Below are 23,470 nucleotides of genomic sequence, written 5' to 3' on the forward strand. Positions count from 1 at the left end.
TGTGGGGTCAGTAAGTATGTAGCTTAACCCGTTAGGGGACATTTCTAGGTTTCTGGGCAAAGATTTCCTGTTCTTTCTTTTTTTTTGCTTTTCTCTATATCTGGGCACTTTTTTCTTTATGGAATAACTTTGAACATAGAGGAATATAACAACAAACGTATTCTTTTTTTTTTAAACTCGCAATCCCATTTTGGGTTGCGCGTCATATGTTGAATTCCAATGGCAGAGTGGGAGCAAGGGGCAGGCTCCGCAGTGGAGCGGCTTGATCTGGCCTAGAGCAAGTGATCCGAATCTGCGACTGGAACACTTCCGCACAACTTGGAGTTTAGCCCTGGGTAATCTCCCTTCGTGGATGGCGGCCAGAGACGGAGGAAGAAGAAGAAGATGCTCATGTTCCATTATAACGCCATGTTTCGCAACATCAAGGTCCTCCTAATCCCCTAACGTTGCCCCGGTAATGTCTGACTTATCGCTTCCTTCATGAAACAAAATCGCTAACGTACGACGCGAAATACTAGTCACGGCGAAGACGCGTTGCGAAGCGGCCATGTTGGCGAAGTAGAGACAGGAAATAGGAAGCACGAGCGACAAGTGGCACGTCACGTTGTGTTCCAGTTGAATCTGCCTATTTTGGCGGAGCAGTCTCGGTTGCTCCCTGGAGCGACCTTGGCTCGAATGCCGCTCCGAAGCTCCCATTGGAAGACTCCAGAACTGTTCCCAATCTGCCAATCAAACAGACTTGCTCTCGGCGGAGCAACAAAACTTATTCCGGAGGCGCTCCGAATCTGCCATTGGAATTCAACAATAGAGCTTGACGTGACTTTCGTGCTCAGCCGTACCTCAACCCGTAACTCAACTCAACCGACCGCTTCTATCTGTGGGGGACCTCTGAAAGCGTATCCCGTGAAAATGACTAGCTATTCGCTACGAGATCGACCTATAGGGGGCGACACTGTCACCATTCTAGTGTGGATAACACGTGGGCCGATGTTCGGATTTGATGGTTCTTTTTTCGTAATTCTTGCGTATATTCGCCGGAAGATCACTTGTGCCGCGATGGCACGATACTATTCGGTTCCCCCTACGGCACTGAACGCGGAATAAACGTGTAAAAGCAGACGACGCGTCCACACTGCGATAGTTCTCTGTTCTCCGCAGCGCGCCGACACCGTTCGATCTCGGAGCGAATAGCTGCAGTCGTCTTTTGTACTTTACTTTATTTATTTATTTATTTACATAACCCAAAGGCCCTTAGAGGGCATCACAGGGCTTTAACCCTCATGTCCGCACCGCATCGCGGCCACGACACTAGCAGGAGATGTGCTTCTGTATGAAAACATTTTTCTTCCCAAGTACAACTTCAGATGCATGTCGCTGTCGTCTGCATCGCCGTGGGCGACGAAATCGTCAACGTTCGTAAAACGAGGCGTGGAATCAAACTGAAGGCCTGAACTTCGGCTCAACCAATAATCAGCTAATTATGCCTCTGGGCTCCCGATAGGTTCAATTAGTTCCGACTGCTTCCTGCCGTAATGCTTTCACGGACATGGGCCATTTCGCCGTCGTCGAATTAATTAGGGCGGTACGTGGCGCCCTCTTCTGACACGAAATGGGCGTTGGAAGCAAGTCGTGGATTGTCAGACTGAAAGTAATAACATATATTGAGCTGCCCACGCCGGCGCTTGTCTTTGTCGAGCGCCCAGTTGGCGTCGATATGGCTCTTTCAAGTCAGGTCCATCCATCGAACACGTAAAAGCGAATGTTGTGTAGCGTATGCAAGTGGTGCTTCGTGCTAGTGTAAACGGTGTGTGTCCTGCACTTTACAAACACAGAGGTGCCCCGCCGTGCTCCAGTCCAAAGAAAAGAGTATGCCAGATTATCTTACCTCCATGCACATCATGGATGCAGATCATGGTCAGACAAACGCAATGCATTCTGGACATTGCGGACATCAACACGTACCGTTTCTTCTTGCGTCTGCACCCCTGTATTCGACGCGCAGTGCAAAAGCAAGTTGACAAAAACTAGATACAACAATAAAAAAAATATTTTTAAACAATAACATATTTTAAAATGGCATGCCTTGAACATTGTGATAGCTCTCGACTAATTGTATTAAAGAGCGCTGCGGAAAAGTATGTCTTATTTATAAGTTGTTCTGCATCTTGGAATAATCCATCGGTGGGAGCTAGACCACTCAAACATGAGACTAGTTCGAAGCAGCTCGAAGTGACGACAACAGTACATGCTACCTGTCTTCAACCCCCCCTCTACCGTCTATCCTGCCTTCGAACGGCACCTTCCCTTTAACATGGGACACGGAACGCCATAGTGAAAAATCCGGCCGGTGCATAGGCGACGAAAAGATAGACGACACAACCTTTCGTCGCCCACGTTCAGTATTTTGTATTCTGGTGTTCAGGCAACAACTTTCCCGCGTCTATTTCATGTTATCTAAACGCCTCCCGCGCTTTCTTTGCAGAATGAAAATCCATTTGCAAAGAACTGTCGTAAAGAGAGAAGAAACAACACAAGTCGATGGGCATTGCCCGTTGACACACACATGGTATCTTGGCTCGTATTTTAAATCCTTCATTCTCCTATTTTCTTTTCGGATGATAGCGACACGAAAAATGTGAAGACAAATGGAACACTCCCACACGTGTCGAAGGCAATTCGAGCTTTCGCCTGCATTGCTCCTTAATCGTGTTTAGACATAATAAAAGGGAAAGGGGCCGTAAGACGATATCGCTTCCTGGATATTACACTGATGTATATCCAAGCGCGCAGCTGAGCAAACAAGCCACTCGGAAGTTTATTCCTGTTGTTTGTTTGTTTTTCGGCGCCGCGAAGTAACTAACCGTGTATTCGCACGAACGACATTCCCCGGAATACTCCAGCGGAAGATGCGAAGAACGTCATAGCTTTCTGCTGTCACATGAGCGCGAGCTCTCAACGTCGTGTGCTCACGTACACTGCTAACCGTGGGGAATATCCTGCGACACAGTCGCAAGATATTGCGTAGCAAACGACAGGAAAGGACGCTGACGGTGTCGTCTGCTAAGTGTCGTCCGCTAAGTGTCGTCTGCTAAGTGTCGTCCACTAAGTGTCGTCTGCTAAGTGTCGTCCGCTAAGTGTCGTCTGCTAAGTGTCGTCTGCTAAGTGTCATCTGCTAAGTGTCGTCCGCTAAGTGTCGTCTGCTAAGTGTCGTCCGCTAAGTGTCATCTGCTAAGTGTCGTCCGCTAAGTGTCGTCTGCTAAGTGCGCAGTACGCCACTGGCGATATTGCAGCAACGTGTGAATGCTCAACATAACACCGGACGGAACTTCGGCGCCGTGAGCAGTGTTTTCGCTTTTTCTTCCACTAAAATCTTCCGTGAGGATGTCGCCTGTGTGAACAGACTGTTTGGCTATATGAGTGGAGAGGAAGAAGTGGGAAGGACTAGTGCGCCTCCTGGGCCGGCTTCAGGGTGAACGGTGAAGACGACTGCGTGGAAAGTGCGCGCAGGCGGCGCCGGGATTCAATCCTTCCAGTGCTTAGCATGACCTGAGAGCTGGCAAGAAGAAACGGCTGCCCACGTAGATGAGCTTCGCACGCGAGTTCCCAATATGTTGCGCCAGTCTGCGAGAAATATCAGCATTTTGTGTGTCTTTTTATTGAACGTTTCAATCCCATAGCGCACCCAGTTGAACGTCGCAATGTTCCGTGAAACCCTTTTACTTCGAGAGCCTTTAATAGTCGCGAATGTCGCAGCAGGCACATATTCGCGACCACAAAGTTTCGCGAAATCTCGCACTCCATTAAGCAGCGCCGACACGGTGACGCGCTACATCGAAAAAAGTCATCCTGCCTTTATGTGTTAACGAACAACGCCAGACGCTTTTCTTATACACCCCGATGCCAACGAACGGAGCCCATCCTCCAAAAGCCCCGGGAGAACAATACATCGTGTACGATTTTATTCACCCTTTCACTGTTTGCAAACGGAAGGCACAACCGGAAGTTGTCTAGGGTTCCCAGCGTGAGCAGCTACATGTGGCGCCACGCCGTGTCATCCATTTCAGTTAAAGAGGGCGTAGGGCACAACAGGAATAGCCATTCGCTTTTGGTGACAAGCTCGGTGATGATGTTCTCATTTATTCTTTCAAAGCGTTTCAAAGCGTCGAGGTTAGTGTAGTTTCCCTTTCTTTTATTAATAACGCGTCCTGGAGTAGCCAGTCCCGAGTGGCTCGAGACTACCATCTCCATTTTTTTCTTTTAAAATCAATCAATCAATCAATAGCCATTACCCGAATTCAATACCGGACGATAATTTTCGTTTCCGTTCCTGTTTCCGGTAATGGAGGAGCGTGGTATACGTTTCCGTTATCGTTACCATCTCCAATTTCGGTAATATACCGTTTCTGTTTCCGTTACCATTACCGTTACCCTTTCCTGCTTGTCACTATGTTACTACCCGAGACTGCATGATGACAAATAATAATAATAATAATAAAAAAGAAAAAAAAAAGAAAATAAAAAGTGCTGGCACTGGCTTGTGTATCTGACCAGCGAGTGCTGACCAAAGACTACAGCCATATACGATCACTGGCTGTAACTCTTGCCACCGGCTATTTGAACTCTTTCCTAGATGTTCCAGAAAACTTTCCAGACAAATAGCCACACAGTTCACCGTGAAGTCTGACCAGGACGCATACTATTGGTCCCCCCCCCCCCAATTCCTTCTTGCTGTACTCTCTACACCCGTACAGGTTGGTACACAAAGCTTATAGTCACAGTTATAGTCAACGCTTATATAGTCGTATTCGCGGCGCAAAAAACGGAATAAAAAGTATTTTAACCTCCCCCCTCGGGGCATTTCACTTTTCATTCACTTTCCAGGAACATTGTCGTGTGTAGGCGCGGTGGATTCAGCCCGCTGGAATTGGTGTTGAATGAAGAGAATCGATATAGCGAAACAATTGATTAGACTTCATTGATCCTCCGTAGAGTTCATCGCGCTCTTTCATCAATTTATTAGTTCTTCCGGTCACACTACGTTTTTCTTGTTCCAAACGCAGTTCGGTCGATGCAGACAACCTTTTACAACTTGGCTGTTCTCGAAGAAACTTTGATGAAGCGAGGTCATGGAGGATCACTCGACAAATCAAGTTAAAAGGAGAACTGGTCCGCAGGAGTTGTGCGCTATGTAATCGCAAATGTAATGTTTTTATGTGGAATTCACTTCTTGCGCGGTACGGGAAATTAATAAGACTCGCGAGATTTTGAAGTTCAACCGATGCCTGCGGTGCTAACCCTCAATAACCTCTGCGCCTATTTCAACTGTACATCTCCCCTTCAGTGCTTCAGTTCATTAGACAAAAAGAAAAAAAAAATGTGCAAAACAAATGTCATATCAAGACAGAATTCGAAATGCACACCCCTTACCTCCCATCTTCCTCACGCCGTGGACGAAGTACGTTCTTTTTTTTTTAAATATAAATATACAGTACTAATACTTAATGCGTAAGCTTAGAGTGTCAAAGGGGTGGTTCTAAGAAGGGTTCGTAAAACGCGTACCGAATATATATACACGATTGCACCGAGCAACGTCACTGCATTTCTGGAAGCCCCATGTCTAGTGATGTGCACACTGCCTCGTCGTCTGGGCTTCTTCGGGTTTCTTCTCTGGTCATCATCTCTTTGTTTTCTCATCATCTCATCATCTGTAGCCAGTTCGGCATTCCTTTGGTGTGGGCGTCACAATTTGAAAGTTGGCTTCACCTAATGCTTCCGTGTATCGCGGGCAAGCCCACTTCAAGGAACGCCGAGCTATGCTTAACTCTTTCTTTCTTCGCAGTTCAGCGTGATTTTTACTGATTTTCCCGCCATTTTTGTTCCGAAACCAGATTATTCTTTTGGTTGTCGTTGCCGTTCTGCAAGGCGGCTTCACCTCATTACTGAAACGGATTTTGAGGGGCAAGGGAAACTGTCATGGCCCCATCAATCTAACTTATCACTAAACTAACCAATTTGATTATGTTAGTTAGATGATGTTAGATGAGTTTATTATGTTAGATGAGGTTAGTTTAGTGAGGTTAGGTTAGATTAATAGGGTAATGGCAGCCTGCCTTGTCCCCAAATCCGCTTCGGTAATGATGTTGGGAGGGCGAGGCAAGCTGCCACAGCCGCGCTAATCTAATCTAATTTATCAGTACACAAAGTGTATGATGTTATAGGTTAAAGTTGGCTTTCCTGCAACACAAATAAATGAATCGAAAAGTTCCGCTAAATTTACAAACTTACATTTAAGCAACACAAAGCGTTCGTTGAAGTTGGCTTGCCCGCAATACACGGAAGTGTTCGGTGAAGCCAACTTCTAAATGGTGACGCCTATTAAAGGAATGCAACCAGTTGGCAACTTCGTCGAAACTTATATTCCCCCTTTTTTTCTCTATCACATCACCACCACCACCACCACCGTTGTCCGGTCGCCAAAACCACCAAGGTGACATGTGCGAAGCCCTCTCGTGAGTCTTCTCAGGTAACGCGATGACGATCATTACGAGTTACAAGACTCCGAAGATTCTTATCTGTACGTCACTAGCCGCACGCCTTTTGTCTCCTCTCGAATATCTCGCCTTCAGGGTTGCCAGGTCAAATCTTGAAAAGTCGCCAACAACAACAACAACAACATAGATGAATGGATGATGATGATGTGGGATGTTTCCCTGCGTTGAGTGCAGGACCCTACCCCATTCCAAAAAGGTTCACATGAAAGGATGACGAGGGAAGGAAATCCCTACAGTTCGTGAAGGAGGCCGGTGGCCCTCAGAAAGGAAAGAAGAGCGCCAAGTGCACGGCACTGGTGTCCAGGGTTACTCCATGGGCCGAGAACTGTGCAGATGTCGCCAACACGCGATGAGAAAGTATCCAAAAGTAGTCAGCTGCCCCTAGTATGTAGCCAATACTGTGGCTAGTGGTGTGCAGCCATCGTGTATCGAACGAAGGACTCTAAAACGGCAGCACACAAACAAAACAGTCCGAAGGACATCGTATGCCGATCGTCGAGGGAAACAGGAATAAACGGCATTCTGCGCACTTGGGCATTATGTGGTACGCGATGAAAACTATCCCGATTTGGGTGCACAGGAGCCTCAAATGTGACGCGAAGAAGTATCCACAAAAGTAGCCGGAAAATAGCCAAGTCGCCATTGCCCAAATTTCGGCACCACGAGAGTCAGAGAACGTAGCCAATAGACCTCTCCCTGTTTGTAAACAAATGACGTCATAGTGTTCGGCAGCGCCACCAATTTGGTAGAGTTGTTTGATGAGTTTGGTTGAGTCCCCCTCAAGCTCGAAGCTTCGGGGGGGAAAAGGTCGCGCCCGAAATGCCACGATCTTGAGGGGATTACGATGGTCCCTGAGAGGGACGCGACCTTCGGTCCTACTTATCTGTCAATAGGAGGCAGCGTGGAACCCAGCCCTCTCCTTCCGATTTGTTTCTCTTTCAGTCTGTCTACCAACGTCACGATGACGTTTCTTGGGTAAATCTATCTATTTGGCGTAAAGTAGCCAAATCTGGCAACCCTGCCTCCAACTTTTCTTCCAAGCATGCACATTCGCAGCACCAAAGACGCGCGGATAAGGCGCATGATGGTAGCGGAGTCCAGTAGGGTAGCCAGAAAAGTATATTTCCGAAGGGGTTCGATGGGGACCTTATAATGGGGAGGAGGATTTCGTCCTCGTTTCCCTCTCCCAAATGCTCTACCAAAGGTAGGCTTCGTGAGGGGTTTGGACCCCCAAACCCCCCTCTGACTACGCCACTGGGAGAGGGGACTGGGGAGGCGCACGGAGTCGTTAGTGGAGACGAAGGTCGAGTCGTTAGTCGAGTTAGTCGAAACAGTCGTTCGTTAGGCAGTCGTTCTCAAAAGGACGAATATAACGAGATAACCAAAGGACACTAAGATGCGAAGTGTAACAACTGATACACAGCGTTCAGGATAATGAAAAAAAAAAAAAAAGGCTATTAAGCAAGCGAGCTGGTGAAGATGATGCATAATGTAAAACCCCCGGGACTAAGGAACACGAAAGGACGGACACAACACGAACGTTTTTTTCGTGTTGTGTCTGTCCTTTCGTGTTCCCTAGTCTCGGGGGGCTTTACATTATGCGTTCAGGATAAGTCTGTACGTTTGGAGGAACAGCTGGTCGCACCAGTGCGACCGATACGTCGTTTCGATTGTTTTCTTTCTACTTCTATTCTATTCTATAGGTTTGTAGAGCGAGTCTCATCGAGTCCGTGCACCACGACCTTTCTGCCCTTCTCCTCACAGAAGGAGAAAAGATTGATGGATAACTGGAAAGTTACACGAATCTCTCTTGCTCCGGGGTAACCACTTCCAAAGTATCCCGAGTTTTCAATCTCGAGAGTTTGAAGAAATTGGATTTCCTTCGCTACCCTTATACTTTGCTCCACGGTGTCTGTATCGGCTGCGTTCGGTCTGCGGTGTTTTTCAGGAAGGCAAACGAAAGCTGAGAACGCCGATATATACGTTGCTGATACTATCGCAGGTATACTGGACACAGGATTTGTTCATTTTTACTGCGACACGAAGAGTTTTTTTTTTTTTTTTTTACTGTATTAAACGTTCGGAAGGCAGTTGCTTGAAGATCTTATTTTTTATTTTAATTTTCCTGGACCGGATTCACCAGAGCCATTGTGTTTCGTTTTACCTTCGAAACAGTCAGAAAATGATGCGGCAGATACATTCATATATTGTTTTGGATCACAGTCATATTTATTTTACCATATTCAGTCACTTGTATGCAAATTATGAATTGAAGCAAAAACCTCGTGCCAGGATTGGCGATATTTCGAAATATTGACCGGATCACTGGATCTTTTACCTATGAACAATCGTGCCATTCCATCCTCTCCAGCAAACACACACACACACACACACACACACACACACACACACACACACACACACACACACACACACACACACACACACACACACACACACACACACACACACACACACACACACACACACACACACACACACACACACACACACACACACACACACACACACACACACACACACGCACACACACACACACACACAAACACACACACATAAAAAAAAATTAGACCACCTAGCACTCGCGTACTCTCTGTGCCGCGCTTAACATCTTCAGCGTATATATATATATATATCATTCAGTGTAATACTGAAACGTACCATGATATCGATTACAATACGGAAGTATATCTCCATTCCTACGAATGTTCTCTTCGCCCTCTCTGCGAAAAACAAAAGAGGTATTTCCGTGCTCAGCACTAAGTTGGAATACATTGCCAACGTCTCGAATTCCCGAAAAAGGCGAGTAATTCGAGAGGCTGGCGATCGATTTTCATTTTTTTTTTTTTCACGGTCCTTCCATACAAGAGGATTAGAGTGGATTTTAATCGAAGAACATCTGTTTCGGATTAGCGTTAGCGAGCCGAAGCGCGAATATCTCGAGCTGCTTTTCATTTGTTTCGCGTTCATTGCGAAATACATGCAGACTGTGTGTTATGGTAAGAACAAGTTTGCGCGCGAAATAGGTTTTTGTTTTACCTTCGCTGATTGTTCTTAGACTGCCCCAATCGCACCCTTTATTAAAAATTCTCACCTAGAACTGCAACCGTCTCGTATAAATTTCTTAGTGATGTGGTTTTGCCGCACATTACAATATCGTGCAGTCGCATAAAGTATTCATGGTTTGGGAGTGCAAAAGTCTACTCTGAAAAACAGAACTTAACCATTGCCACGAATGATAGGGTTATCGCCTCCGATTTGAAGAGAGAGGGGAGGTACGCCCTTTTGTGACAATTACCATATATCCAAATTGCCACAAAAAGGCGTACACTACTCCCATCTCAAAGGAAATAATTTGCGCTGAACGTATAGTATGTTCATATCATGCGGTAAAAAAAAAAAGAAGAAAAAGTCCCACGCTCCTTTAATTCAGCACACAATCGCCAGGCAGCGGGAAATACACAGACCAGGCAGTGCCGTGTATTAAAAGGGTGTCTGGCCATTAATGGGACCTGCATATACGTGTGTGGCTGGACCCACTTTCTGAGGTATCTAGCCAATCACAGGTCGAAATACGGTACCCTATTATTGCAGGCCATCCAGTACTTATACCTCACCCTTATTTACTGGGTGCCACCGCTTTGGAGGAGCTGGATTGATTGGATTGAAATGGATATCACTGGTGACAGACCAAAACGACGGATTTTGCGACCACTTTTATCAACGCCATCTGCATGAAGAAGAACAACAACAACAAATAAATCGCGACTATGACCCGGCGTGATTCACCACTGGAGAGCAGTACACTACCCCATTATACACGCGAAATATTAGATGTGAGATATGAGAATGAAGTTAAAGTTATGTGCGAGTACAACAATTGAGCTCTCCTCCACCGGCTGCTCTGCGCTACGCCACAAAAAGGAAGATAAAAAAAACAAACATGAAAGAGGCACCAATAGTCATTGAGATACAGAGTAGAACTCTACAGCGTCTGGAGCAAACCGGTAGACAAGAGGAACTCCAAGAACATCAGAAGACATCGACGGTGTTGCACATGGCCCTGACATGGGCCAAGAATTGCAGCCAGGTTGAACGTCTGTCGGCTAGCAGTACTCAGCTGAGCACAGAGTTGCCGCCTCTCCGTTTCGTAGAGCTCACATTCTGATGAAGAGATGCATGTTGGGAAGACCCAGAATAGCAGAAATGGCTGCTGGCAGAAGCGATTGGTCACGCTTGTTCATAGCAGACGACTGCCGGTATGAATTTTTAAATCACTTAACGTATGTAGATTGAACCAAAAATGCGCAAAGATCTAAGAATAAATAAAATCGATGATATAATGCAAAATCTCACGTATCAGGGGCGTCCTTCTTGCTATATTTTCCTGTGATCGTGGTCTTAACTAGGCCTAACGTTAGCGACGAAACACCTCATTTTTGCGTAAATAATGATGGCGGAGCGAAAGTTGAAGCTGATTTTGGAGATACGTACATGAGGATATACAGGGTGTTCAAAATTAAGCTTTCACTGCACTTTATAAATAGGCGAACAAAAGAAAACTGGTGCTATTTTTTTGTTCCTTGAGTAAGAAACAGGTGCTACATAATTAGCAGCACCTGTTTCTTACACAAGTAGCGTAAAGTTATCATCCGGTTTCCTGTCATCGGTGTGTTTGCGTAGCGCTCGTGAAAGCTTAATTTTGAACACCCTGTATACTCACTGTATGAAATTAAAGTATATCCTGTGAAATTGTTTTGTCACGAAATCTCCGCTTCGCCGTTCGGAGCACCACCCTCCATTTTGGAGAAATTTTGGTGTCATGGTGGTTCCCATATAAAATGGCAGCCACTGAAATGCCTCCAAATTTGATTGACAGACCTGTCGAGCCTCCTTTTTAGGCTCCTCCTAATGGCCAGACTCACTTTTAATACGCGGCACTGAGACAAGGGTTACGAACAAGGGAACAAGGGAAGGGTAACAAGGGAACGACACGACTGCCATGGCAGTCGTGCCTATATGACTCCATCATGTCAATATGACTGCAGTCGTGTCGTTTATGTGTGATGGGTTTTCATAAACTATCCCGCGTCTTACCAGCTTTGTTGTCCTTTGATTCAGTGCGGTACGTCTAATGGTACAACAAGTATACAGTGCCGTCTCAACTGAATAAACGCCGGCGAAATAGGAGGCTATAGAAAACTGTTCTATTCACAAATCGTTGCAGTATAATTTTTCACTGTTCCTTTCAGCCGATTGACCACTACGTGCTGTTGTTCCAATTTCCATTAATTCTATAACCTCCTTACTGTTTACACAACTTTAGAGCTCGATAGTTCTTCCATTCAATCAATTATGAACTATAGTGGTTCGTCCCTTTATTTCTGTACCGTAATTCCACTGAAAAATGGTTTGCGCTCAGCTTAAGTACTAGTTTGAGTTTAAATTTAGTGCGACATTTCCACTTAGGGCGCAATAAAGTTGTGTTCGAAAACTCGTAGACGCACGACGTATTTGAATAATCGCTCGGATCGAGTTGAAAAATCACCCGCGCGCTATTCAGAATTGAGAGCGGGTCTAACTACCTTCGACTATAAATGATATTCGTCTGCCGGGGTGCATATTTCATCATGACCGAGAATACAACGGATGCTATTTTTCACCCAGTCGATACAACATTTACTCCCAGGTCATGCTCAATACTGCACTCTAAGAAAAAAAAGGAGTAAAACGGGGAGTAATTGCAGCTTCTACTCCCCTAGTCTGCAATTACTCCCCATTTTAGTCCCCTAACCCAACATTTAGTCCCGACATTTACTCCCCAGGACTGCAAATTGTCACTAAACTTCGCGAATGGTCTCCTGAATGCGACAGTCTACGTAAATATGTGCCCTTGGTCAATTTGAACGACATAAGGCTGTATAACTCGGACAATGTAGCAATTTTCCAGCCACACACAGTAAGAAACAGTTAGCGCATCTTTCTTCGCAAATTGTGCCCTAGTATGGCGCAAGATTTTATATCACTCGATATATCACGGTTGACGGTTTGCTTCAAAGTATTTTCATGATTGCATACCAATTTTGTACCTTGGACTCTTACAACAGCGCCTGAAATGCGGTCTTCACTCTGTGACATTCATTTACTCCCGTGCATTTACTCCCGAAAGGGACTATTTTTGTGGCAATGCAATTACTCCCCAAAAGGAGTAAAAGTACTCCTTTTTTTCTTAGAGTGTGGGAGGTAGTGGGTTCGAATCCTACCACCCGCTCTGCTGTCTGTCCCTTGGTTTTATGTATGCGACACAACTTCCGGGCACAATCCTCTCTTCCCCGGAAGTCAGTCCAGAGCGCGTACTAAGCACCCTCTCACGTTCTTCCTGATCTCCATCTGTCCACGTCTGTGCACTGGTCATGACCACGTAAGTACGTGCATCTCATACGAGACAGCGATGACGTGGCAGATACCCTATTAAAGTGCCAAATCTCGTATCTTCAGAATCCTGCAAAAGTTATGTTGCTGTGTATTCACACGAGCGACATCCTCAGGAAGATTCTAATGGAAGAAAAAAGCAAAAACACTGCTTGCAGAGACGAAGTTCCGTCCCGTGTTATGTGAGCCTTCACACGGTGCGGAATGTCGGGAGTGACGTACGTACTGCGCACTTAGCAGACGACACTTCGCAGAAGACACCGTCAGCGTGTTTTCCTGCCGTCTGCTACGGAATATCTCGTGACTGCGTTGCAGGATATTCCCCACGGTTAGCAGTGTAGGTGAACACTTGACGTTGAGCGCTCGCGCTCAGAAAGCTATGACGTTTTTCGCGTCTTCCGCTTCTGCGGGGAATGTCGCGAATTCTCGTGTGAATGCACGGATACTGAAATCTTCTTGTCTCACTTTACATTCCTGCAAAATATTTTGGCTCTACGTGACGCGAAAGCGAGAGAAAATTAATTTTTATTTTTGAGAACTGTGACGTCATGTTAGGTCCGACGGAGCGCCCGGCTCACGTCCGGGGCGCGATCCTGGAAGCGCGTGAGCACCGTAGCATCGTAGTGCCGCTCATTGCACAAGGACGGACTGCGCACGTTGTTGCCCATAGCGTCTTCTGGGGGGCTCATTTTTTGCACTCCGTTTGAGGAGCACCACGTGACATATCATCCGACCGCTCCGACCTTCGAGAAAACACAAAGGAGGGAGAAGACATCTCTCCCATTTCCGCCTCTTTCGATGAGCGTCACGTGACTCCTCCACCACGCGCCCCTCGCCGGACGCATGCGTCGTTGCTAGGAAACGAGTGCCCTCTCCAGAACATGACATCATCGCAATTTGTGAGCTTATGATTACGTCACTAGCTCCTCGCGTCATCAAAACTTGTGGAGGCTCAGCAGATCTTCAAAAATTGAACGAAATGCACAGCGTTCGTAAACAAGATTGAAATTTCGCGTATAGAATCCTCGAGGCACCTTCTTTTCAGTGGACTAAATAAAATAAACGGTGTTTTCCGAGCCCAGAGTGGCACTCAATGAGGGCCACTGTACGACGGCCACTCAACAAACCACTCCACATAAGAGACACATCTCTAATTACGTGAGGGTCTTCACTGCGACCGAATTCTCTGACAATACCTGCCGCATATATTAGCCCTTCTGCTATAAGTGGATCTCTGCTCGTTAACGAAAATAGTAATCGCAGTGCGTTCTTTAATGATGATCCATTTATGCACCATAAGGAACACATGTCGTGCCTCCTCGCATTCCGGGTTCTGGAGCCGGTTATAAAAAAGCACAGCATTCGCTACGAAATCTTTTGTCTTTTGTTTTCTTTAGCGGCTCGTCAGTGGTAACGATGTTTGCGGTTACTAGGCTCGTTCAATGTTAGCCAAGGTGAGCTACACGTACTGGGGTAGGAGTGTATTTATTCCCCCTTTCTTGGAAGGAGTTTGAGCGTTGGAAGAGTAAATTTATTACTATAGTGGGACATGCTAAAATCCACGAGATCCCTCCTTCCCTGCTAGAATCCCCAACGAGGCCGATGAGAGCGTTACTGCGTAAACAACGAGGAGTTAGACGGCTACAAGCGTGGACGGCACAAACACGTAGGCCTCTAGCGCCCAGAATCAATAAAATGTAGAGTATTGTTGTACAGAAGCGAACTTGAGGCGCATCAGCGAGAAGCCTCACGAGAGAGACTTACCAGTTGTGCAGAACGGTACTTAGCTCATAGGGAAGCTGGAATTATACGAGGCACACGGAGACACTTGTTAGGAGGACTTGAAGGAAGGTTTTAGACGACGAAGGACCTGAGGGTTTCCGGCCACGATGGACCTGATAGCTGCGGGCCACGACGGACCTGAGGGTTTTAGGCCACGCGGACCAGATGGTTTTGGGCCACGACGGACATGAGGGTCTGAGAGCATGACAAACCTGAGGGTTTTAGGCCACGACGGCCCTATTAAAAAAGTCTGAGGGAATGGGTAACCCACTAAGGAATTATTTGCCAACGAAAAGCAAGCCATCCTTTCTGGCCGACTTTTCCTTCCAAGATAAATAGATCCCCCGTCAGAAAATCTTCAGGTTACACCAGAAATCCTGAGGTTCTGCTGGGGTTACCAGCAACCCTAGGGTTACACTAAGACGGCCTAGGGTTACCCCAAGACGGCAACCCCAAGACGTCCTGGGTTACCCTAAGACGTTCTGGGGATACCATAACAAACCACGCGGTTACCGTAAAATGTTCTGTGGTCTACCCAGTACTTAAGAACCCTTGGGATTTTACCGCTAAAGTATACCTGGCGTCCCCTCGACATATTCCAGCAAATAATCTGAGGAACTGCTCAGAGTACCCCGCCACTGCAAATGTACGACAGTACTCTCTGAGGATTGAATTTGTTCCTGGGGTTACCTAAGAGCCTGAGGTCTTAAGGTATTATGGGACGTTTGGGATAACCCTAGTACCTAGGTCCTGGGTAACCCCAGGACCAAACGTCCCATAATACCTTAGGACCTCGGGCTCTGACATAACCCCAGGAACACATTTTCAATAGAAGGCCTGGATGATTAACTTAAGAACGGCGAGACTGAGAGATAACTAAAAAAAGAACGATTCAGCGAACGAAAACCACGTTGCCGCTTAGCCACGCAAACAAGGCAAGTTGCTGGAGTTGAGCATGCAAACTACGGTGATGGGGAAGCACTATCTGTGGAGAGAGTCTAGAAGTTTACTTTGAAGTCTGCCGCCAAGTTACGCTGACCGAAAGAAAAGCAGTGGTGGACCATGGTGGTATAAGTGTATAAATGTGCCGAAGAGTAATTTCCGAAGCTTTCTGCTTCGGCTAACTTTCCCTTTTCTCGGAGATGTTTCATTTACATAATATGCTTCGCCCACCTCGTATTATTATCATTATCTAATGTATATACTATGTGTGTGCGTGTGTTTTCGAACAAAGTTGAAGCTCTCTTTATACAGTTGTTTGCCGAGCGATCTTCTCCCCTTGTGGTGGCGTGCGGGGCCAACTTCATAGGAACCGTGCCCAAGGAAAAACCAGGGAAAACACAAAAAACAGAACAACTGGTACGAGGGTTCCAAATCCGGCTTCCCTCCCAGTCCCAATCTGTCTGGTCACGAATACCGTGTCCGCGACAGCACACTGCGAACAATTCACGAGTGATGTAACCATTGCATCAAAACAAGAGGGTAAGAGAAAGGGTTATCCACTGTAGTATGCAGTTCAATTATACCCGTGCACTCCTTTTAAGCGTCGTCTATCCCATCTGCTATTCCCTGCGGCATCTCAGGGCTGAGGATTAGCGGTCGGGTCACGTCCCTATACAAGTTTTCCCCCTACGTAAACGATTCTTCGTGGAATTTGAAATCGTCGAGGCACGGCTTCGTGCGCAGACCAGCGCTAGAAACCCACAGTTTTATGTCGGAATGAATTCTTACACTTGAGCGGATTCTGCATGGAAAGGTGATACATGTTGCCTCTTTTCCAGGTGACGAAAAAGAAAACGCGTATTATTCCAACAGCGAAGTATAAACGACAATAATGTTAGGTGGTGTATGACATTCTTCGTGTGGCCTCACCATATAGCTGGTATAATCAGCACTTTGTATGAGACGCGAAAAAGAGAGAATAATTGTGGAAAGAAGGCAACATTGCAGATATAAAAATATTGCGTTGAGCTAGAGGACATAGGCGTTCCCAGGATTTTTCCCAGGGGGGAGTGCTTCCACTGGGGGGAAGGGAGCAAAGCTTGCAAGCCCCTCAACTCTTTTCCTGGAGACGGACGCTGCGGACTGTACGTGTGTTCAGCTGTTAATAATATTATGACATCTGCGAAAGAAATATTAAAAACAAAGAAAAAACAAGGGTGGTTTCTGTAACTTTCTGCCTGCCTTTGACTGCTTCAGTTACCAGCTTTGGCGGAGTCAACCATATATTCCACTATCCCTTCCAACTGCCCCCTCATCGTGAGTCTTGTGTCGTCCTCATCGTATTGTGTGTTCCTCAAACTCAAGGAAATGTCGCCCCACAGTACACCAGCTCGCTCGAACCATTCTAATCTACGATGAAAGATGAAAGTCACTGAAAAGGTTAGCCAGCTGTAGGACTCTAACCCACATCTTCTGGATTGCCTGTCCAGGGCTCCCGGTCCGGCAATCCAGAAGATGTGGGTTCGAGTCCTAAAGCTGGCTAACCTTTTCAGTGACTTTCATCTTTCACCGGTAATTTCTTAGGCAATTTGAGGCTTTGTATGTATTTGTCCCTTCTATGTTGCTCCAGCCTCAGAATATCAGTTCTCTCACATTCTAATCTGTTCATTAGTGTGTTTCGTTTTCGGCTGTTCGACGGCTGCTTGGCCACGTGGTTCGCTGTTGCGAACTATGTCTCGTTAAACCCTTTACCATTTTTGTTCTGCAAGCTCCTACTATATCCGAGTTTCGTGCAAGATATCTCCACTGTGTATAGTATAGAACTACAGTTTCTTATTTACAGTTCGATAAAGGACAGATGCAGGCCCTTAGGAGTTCTATCCTGAGCAGCAGTATTCTCTGATGGTTATAAGAATAATCCCAACCGCGGACTGGGAGTTTTCCGGTAGACTTTCCAGAGAGATGTCGACACAGGCCTGACTGTCTTCAAGCTTGCTTTTTTTTATTCTTATTCCGTCTTATGTCGTATTTACACCGCGAAGCAACCGTGGCTGTGAGCGGCGTACAGATGTGGACAGTTGGAGAGAGGACAGCAGGAAGGAGTGGGGCACAGGGGTTACTATACATCCTGGGCCGACTTGAGGGGGAACTGTGCCGACATCCGTCTGGAAAGTCTTCGGAAAATCCAGGGAAAACTTCAGACAGCGCAGCCGGTGGTATAGGACTCGAACCCACCACCTCCCAATCTTCAACGCGACCTTAGCTACCACCAACGAGCGCTGGTCTCTTCAAGCTTGTGCAACGCTCAAGGTGCTTCGCGGTGCTAAGCTGGAATTTTCTTCCGTTTACGCCCCGTACACAGGAGCGACGGAGTCCACGCACTGCATGGAGACAAGAGCTCGTCTTGCTCTACCTACGGCAACGTCGAAAGGGAAGACAAGCGGAAAATAATGCGAAGCTCGAATGCCCTCGAAACGATCGAATTTAATGCCGTATAAGCTATGGTTGAAGAATAAAACAAAAATTAAAATAAAAACCCTCTTATCGGTGGTTGTTTGAGACGGTACGACACAAGGGGAATTCACGGATCATTTTGCAACAATTGTGTCGGTTGGGGACTTCACTTCATTCTGTGTGCGATGTAAAAATGATTTTTTTTTTTGCTCGTTTTCATATCTGGGCTCTCGGTCAGAGCGACGTTTGGTTATGTCTGATGATTGTCGTATAAGGACAACTATATTGTGTAGAAACCCATCACATATAGTTCGTGACTTGATGACTCTTCGAAGTGCGCGATTGCTGAAGCACATAATAGTGAACGCATATAAACATAATAATAAATAAACAACAAACAAATAAACACACACACGCACACACACACACACACATATATATATATATATATAAAAAGGCTTACCTGACGTCGTCTTAGGCGATTAGGAAGCCGCTTTTTTGCGTTTGTCTCGCAAACTTCTCGGAGTTCTTCACCGTGCGCCAGTGAGATTAAAGTTATTCCGCGACATATCTGACGTCTCTCTGACATTCGGCAGGCGCAGGCCTTCATTTCACGTAGAACAGCGAGCAACACAACTTATGCAAGACACATGTAGAGTGATATCACGGGAGCTTTTTGAACTTGTCCAACTTGGATAACCCTTAAAGCCTTGGAGAAAATGGCGACGTCACACCAAAATTCTTAGACTGGATTTGAGAATGTGATCAAGTGCGGCATTCTTTCTAGGGTTCACACTGGTCCTTTAAACCCTCGAATACCCAGCAATTCGAAAATACTGCTCTAGAAGTCGGGAAAACCCTGTAATTTTCCGGAATCCTTGTAAACCCTCGATTTTGCATCTTTACCCTTATCCTGGCGGAGTTGCAGTGCAAACCCCGCTTGTCCGGAGTCAAAAGTAGAGTTTCGGAACCACTGAAGGTCATAGGTCGGCGCAATCATGATCGCAATGCCTTATCAAAGCCTGATGATCGCGATCATGAGTGCGATCACGAAGCACTGGCAAGGCTGCCGCGATCATGATCGCGCCGACCTATGCTGGAGGTAGCCAGAAGTGCGAGAAATGAACGGCGCTCAATATTGCGCATTCCTCGCATATTCTGTCGTGTGATACCCATAGGTAAAAATATTTTTTTGTTGTGAAATATCGAGGTCTAGGCCATAAACCATATCTTACATCCCTCGCAAAATGACGGATGAACCTTAAAAGGTCCTTGAAAGGCCCTTGGAATTTTTGTTCCAAAATTGAATGGGAACGATGGTTTTCTTTTCGAAAAAGCACCCAGCACATTCTTATGGAATGTGCACTCTACTGTCCGCAAAGGCGGATATTGTGTGATGAGCTTGCCCGTATCAGCAAGAGGCCGCTCAATTTAGCTGCACTCATTGGCCCCTATGAAGATCCTGTGCTACATCGTCGGGTTCTTCACCTGTTCATGGACTTCCTGTCGTCCACTGGATTGCTCCAGACGCTCCGATTCTTTCTCGTATTTTCATCCGTCCTTCATCATCTTCATATTATGTTCTACGTGCAATGCGGTAGGGTGTTGTTTTTCCAAAAAAGGTTGTTCTTACGTCACGTGTCGCCTATGTAAGGTTCTAGAAAGCTAAACACTATTACGTCGCTGCTTCTCCATGGAATCTACAGACCGGACTACGTTTTAGGACTCGGCGTAGCCGGGTCGTGTCACACGCTCGTTGGAGATGGAGACGGGTGTCCTATAGAGTCACTAAATAAGCTTATTTAGAGACCCTAGGGTCCCCCTCGTTCTCGCGATCCGCACTCTCCCTGTCAGTTGTTTCTGTATCTGTCTGTTCTTGTCTGTTCTTCTGTCTGTTCTTCTTATGTGTTATGCCTGTTCTTCTCAGCCGCCTCGGGCGAGAAGAAACGTTTCGGCGGACGCCCTGCATATAAAATACATTGTGACCAATTTACCAATACAATCTTAACGTCTATCGTATTTAAAGAAATAATAGAAGTCTCGGTCAACCATGAACAACTCTCGTGCGTCCACGTGCGAATGAGAGAGAGAGGAGGCCTTCTGTTTTCTCGGTGGAGTATTTGGTCGAGTGCGCTCATAACTCAGACGCTCTCCTTCCTTTAAGGCGACGGGACAAACAGAAAGACGGCCCCCGAGCTATATACCCGGCGGAGTGACAAGAAGGGGAGGGGGAATTTATTGGCAAGAAAAAAAGTGACAAGAAGGCTTCAGGAAAGTTATATCCTTCAACCTTTATTCTGCCTGTATTGTAGGGGGCTTCTTTATTTTAACTCCAGCACGCGGGAGCAGGTGTACTAGAAAGTGATGACAAAGTACCTATTGCCAGCACCTACGATGTCCGTCCGTATGAGAACTGAACTGGACAGAAAAAAAAATTGAAACATAAAAAGAGCGATGACAAGCCGTTAGCAGGTTGACATCGTCCGCACTGACGATCAAGAAAGTTGCGTGGCGGAAAAGTGTTGTTTCGCAGAGTGCGAGCGCTTTTCCTGAGTTTGAGTTTGAGTTTGAGTATATAAACAAAAAAAAAAAAGGAAGATATTGAATTCGTCACCTGACGAATTCTGCTGCTCCCACAAGGGAAATGAAATGAAAGAAAGGGGAAAGAAAACTGAAAAGGTAAAAATAGAAAAACATCACCCCTCCCAGTCACCGAACTGTACGTGCACATGCGTAGCTACATCCCCTAGAAGTGAGCTGAATTGCAAGAAACTAACAGGAACGAGAAACTAGACGACACACGCTTAGAATGAGGTCCTAAAATACAGATTCCATATCACCGCTCACTATGAAGTTGACAAGTGCTGATGACGCCGCGTCTATTTTTGGGTTGCGATACACCAGTATGGGTGTGTTCGTTTCCTTTGTTTATCTGTTTGGTACCCTTTTCAACGAAAGGATGACCGCCGAAAAGAGTTCGGTACTTCGTTCATGAGGGGATCTGAAAGATAAAAAGAAGTCGACGATGGCGGGGAGGATGAAGTACGCGCTCTTAATTCCACTTGATGACGCAGACACAACTCCCGAACGTAGAAATCGGAATGGGAGAGACTAAAAGCTTAGATAGAAAGAGAGAGAGAGAGAGAAATAGGGAATACAAAGGATTTCTAGAGAGACGACGCCCTCGCCCAACATCGCCGAGCATCACTTGCACGAGCGTTGAGGGAGATCCTCAGAGACATCCTCAGTAACTTCGGTAGTGCTTCGGGAGCGCGCTACTGTCCTCGAAGCTGCTCCTTTGCACAGCGTTGGCAAAGCTACTGAGGATGGCACTGAGGAACTTCCTCAACGTCCGTGCAAGCGACCACAGCCCTTTTAACCAAGGTTGCCTTCAACGCCACTCCGCCTTCGTCATTCCTGGTATTATTGTATCCAATCAAAGTTTTTCCTCGTTGCTCCATGTGCAGATTGTGCTTAGGTAGCTTCCTGTTTCGTAAGGAAGGGGTATTTGTCACCGTATAAACCTTTTTTTGCTGCGGCATGTGAGATCGGCGAACGGTGTTTGATCTTTCGTAACACGTTAGGTCTAACGTATATTGCTACATTTGTGTGATATGAAACAAAGCAAATACCATGTCTTGCATTGACGGGTGTTCTTGTACAGTCAAGGCTGTTTGAGACCTTGTTCTTGAGTGTTTTTGTTGTTTCTATAGTCTGGTTTGTTTCACTACGGCTCAATGCCACAAGCTCGCCGGCTTTTTAACATTGTTATCAGCAGACAACGCGTACTACTTACTGTAAGGCAAAGAAACAATGACAAGTACACCAGCACATTTCTAATATGCAGCGTACGAAAAAAAAAAAAAAGAAAAACAGCTACGGCACCAACGGACGAATACTCGAAACATCAGTAGCAACGTCACAGCGTCATCCTACTTCAAAGTGACATCACATGTTCAGCAATTTGGATCGCTAGTTCGAAACCTCTTAATGTGCAGTGCTGCACTTTGTTAAAACTTCCGTTGTCCTCATATATTATTAATGTTGCTTTCCTAGAAGAAGATTACGACGGAGTGTTCCAGGTTCTTACCACAGTAAAACATCCATTTGAGCTTGTTGGTACATTTCTTGACGATAAAAGCGCTAAAAGAGACAAACACAGACGACACAACATAGAGCACTACTTTCGCTACTTTTCAGCACTACTTTCTTACCACAGGTACTATACAAGACGCAGATATGGACGCTGACAGAAAACCGGTAGAGTTCATCGACGGCGGTCAGTTTCAAAACGTGGAACGGAATCAGTCTGAACTATAGGATTAAACCTGAAGTCCACGGAAACGAACCGAGTAGCCGGAGCGTGATTATCGGGTGAACGCTTCGTTGCGTTTTTTTTTTTTTTTTTATATAGTGAGAGGAATTCGTCGGGTAAAGGAAGGAGACGTGAACCGTAGAAAGGGAGGGATTATAAGTTCTCACTATAAGTATTTCGAGTTGACGCGTTTCTTGCGTGGACAGGGCGACATCTCGGCAGAGGGTGCCATCTCGTTGCAGGCTGGAGGCTGTGAACAGAAAGTTCATTGTGCTGCGGCACAATAACTTTTTTTTTTCAGCAACAAATTTCTAGTTCGTAATAGGAAAATTTATTAACGGTAACAACAACACACACACACGAACACCCGAAGCACGACATACAACAAACAGTTACAAGTATAGAGACAATATTATGTGCATTCGCTTCACAAAATATTTACACACAACAACTCGAGTCAACTTCCCGTGAGGCAGTGACAATAATTAAATTATGTACAAGTTATATCTACAGTCTATGTACAGTATATGTACAGTCTAGTTTAATATACGCAAGCATTTCCAAACAGCAGGTTACTATGTTGATATCAGTAATAATGACGTGAGTTATTATACTTGGCTTGTACATGTATATCCACACAATGCTTCCGTACTTCGAGTACACCCGGTGGATTTTCCGACGTACTGTCAAGGGGCCTCTTCCGGATGGACAGGACACTCGCTCACCTCTCCGAGTGTGAGGGTGAGAGCTTGCCCTGCCCGTGCAAAAGAGGACCCTCGGTAAGTCGTGTGGGAGTTGTGTGTAAATGTGGTGCAATTGACCGGCAGCATTGACTTCTTTTATTTATTTAGGATACTTCTAGCATTAAGAGCCGTAGAAGGAGAAGCACGGAGTGTTACGGTATCCCGACAGAGTAGCTTAAAAAGTAACAACAAAGAGTCAACGGTGAAACCAAGGGACGATTAGGAATCAA

Source organism: Ornithodoros turicata, chromosome 4 (genome assembly GCF_037126465.1).
Source record: "Ornithodoros turicata isolate Travis chromosome 4, ASM3712646v1, whole genome shotgun sequence".
Lineage (NCBI taxonomy): Eukaryota > Metazoa > Arthropoda > Arachnida > Ixodida > Argasidae > Ornithodoros > Ornithodoros turicata.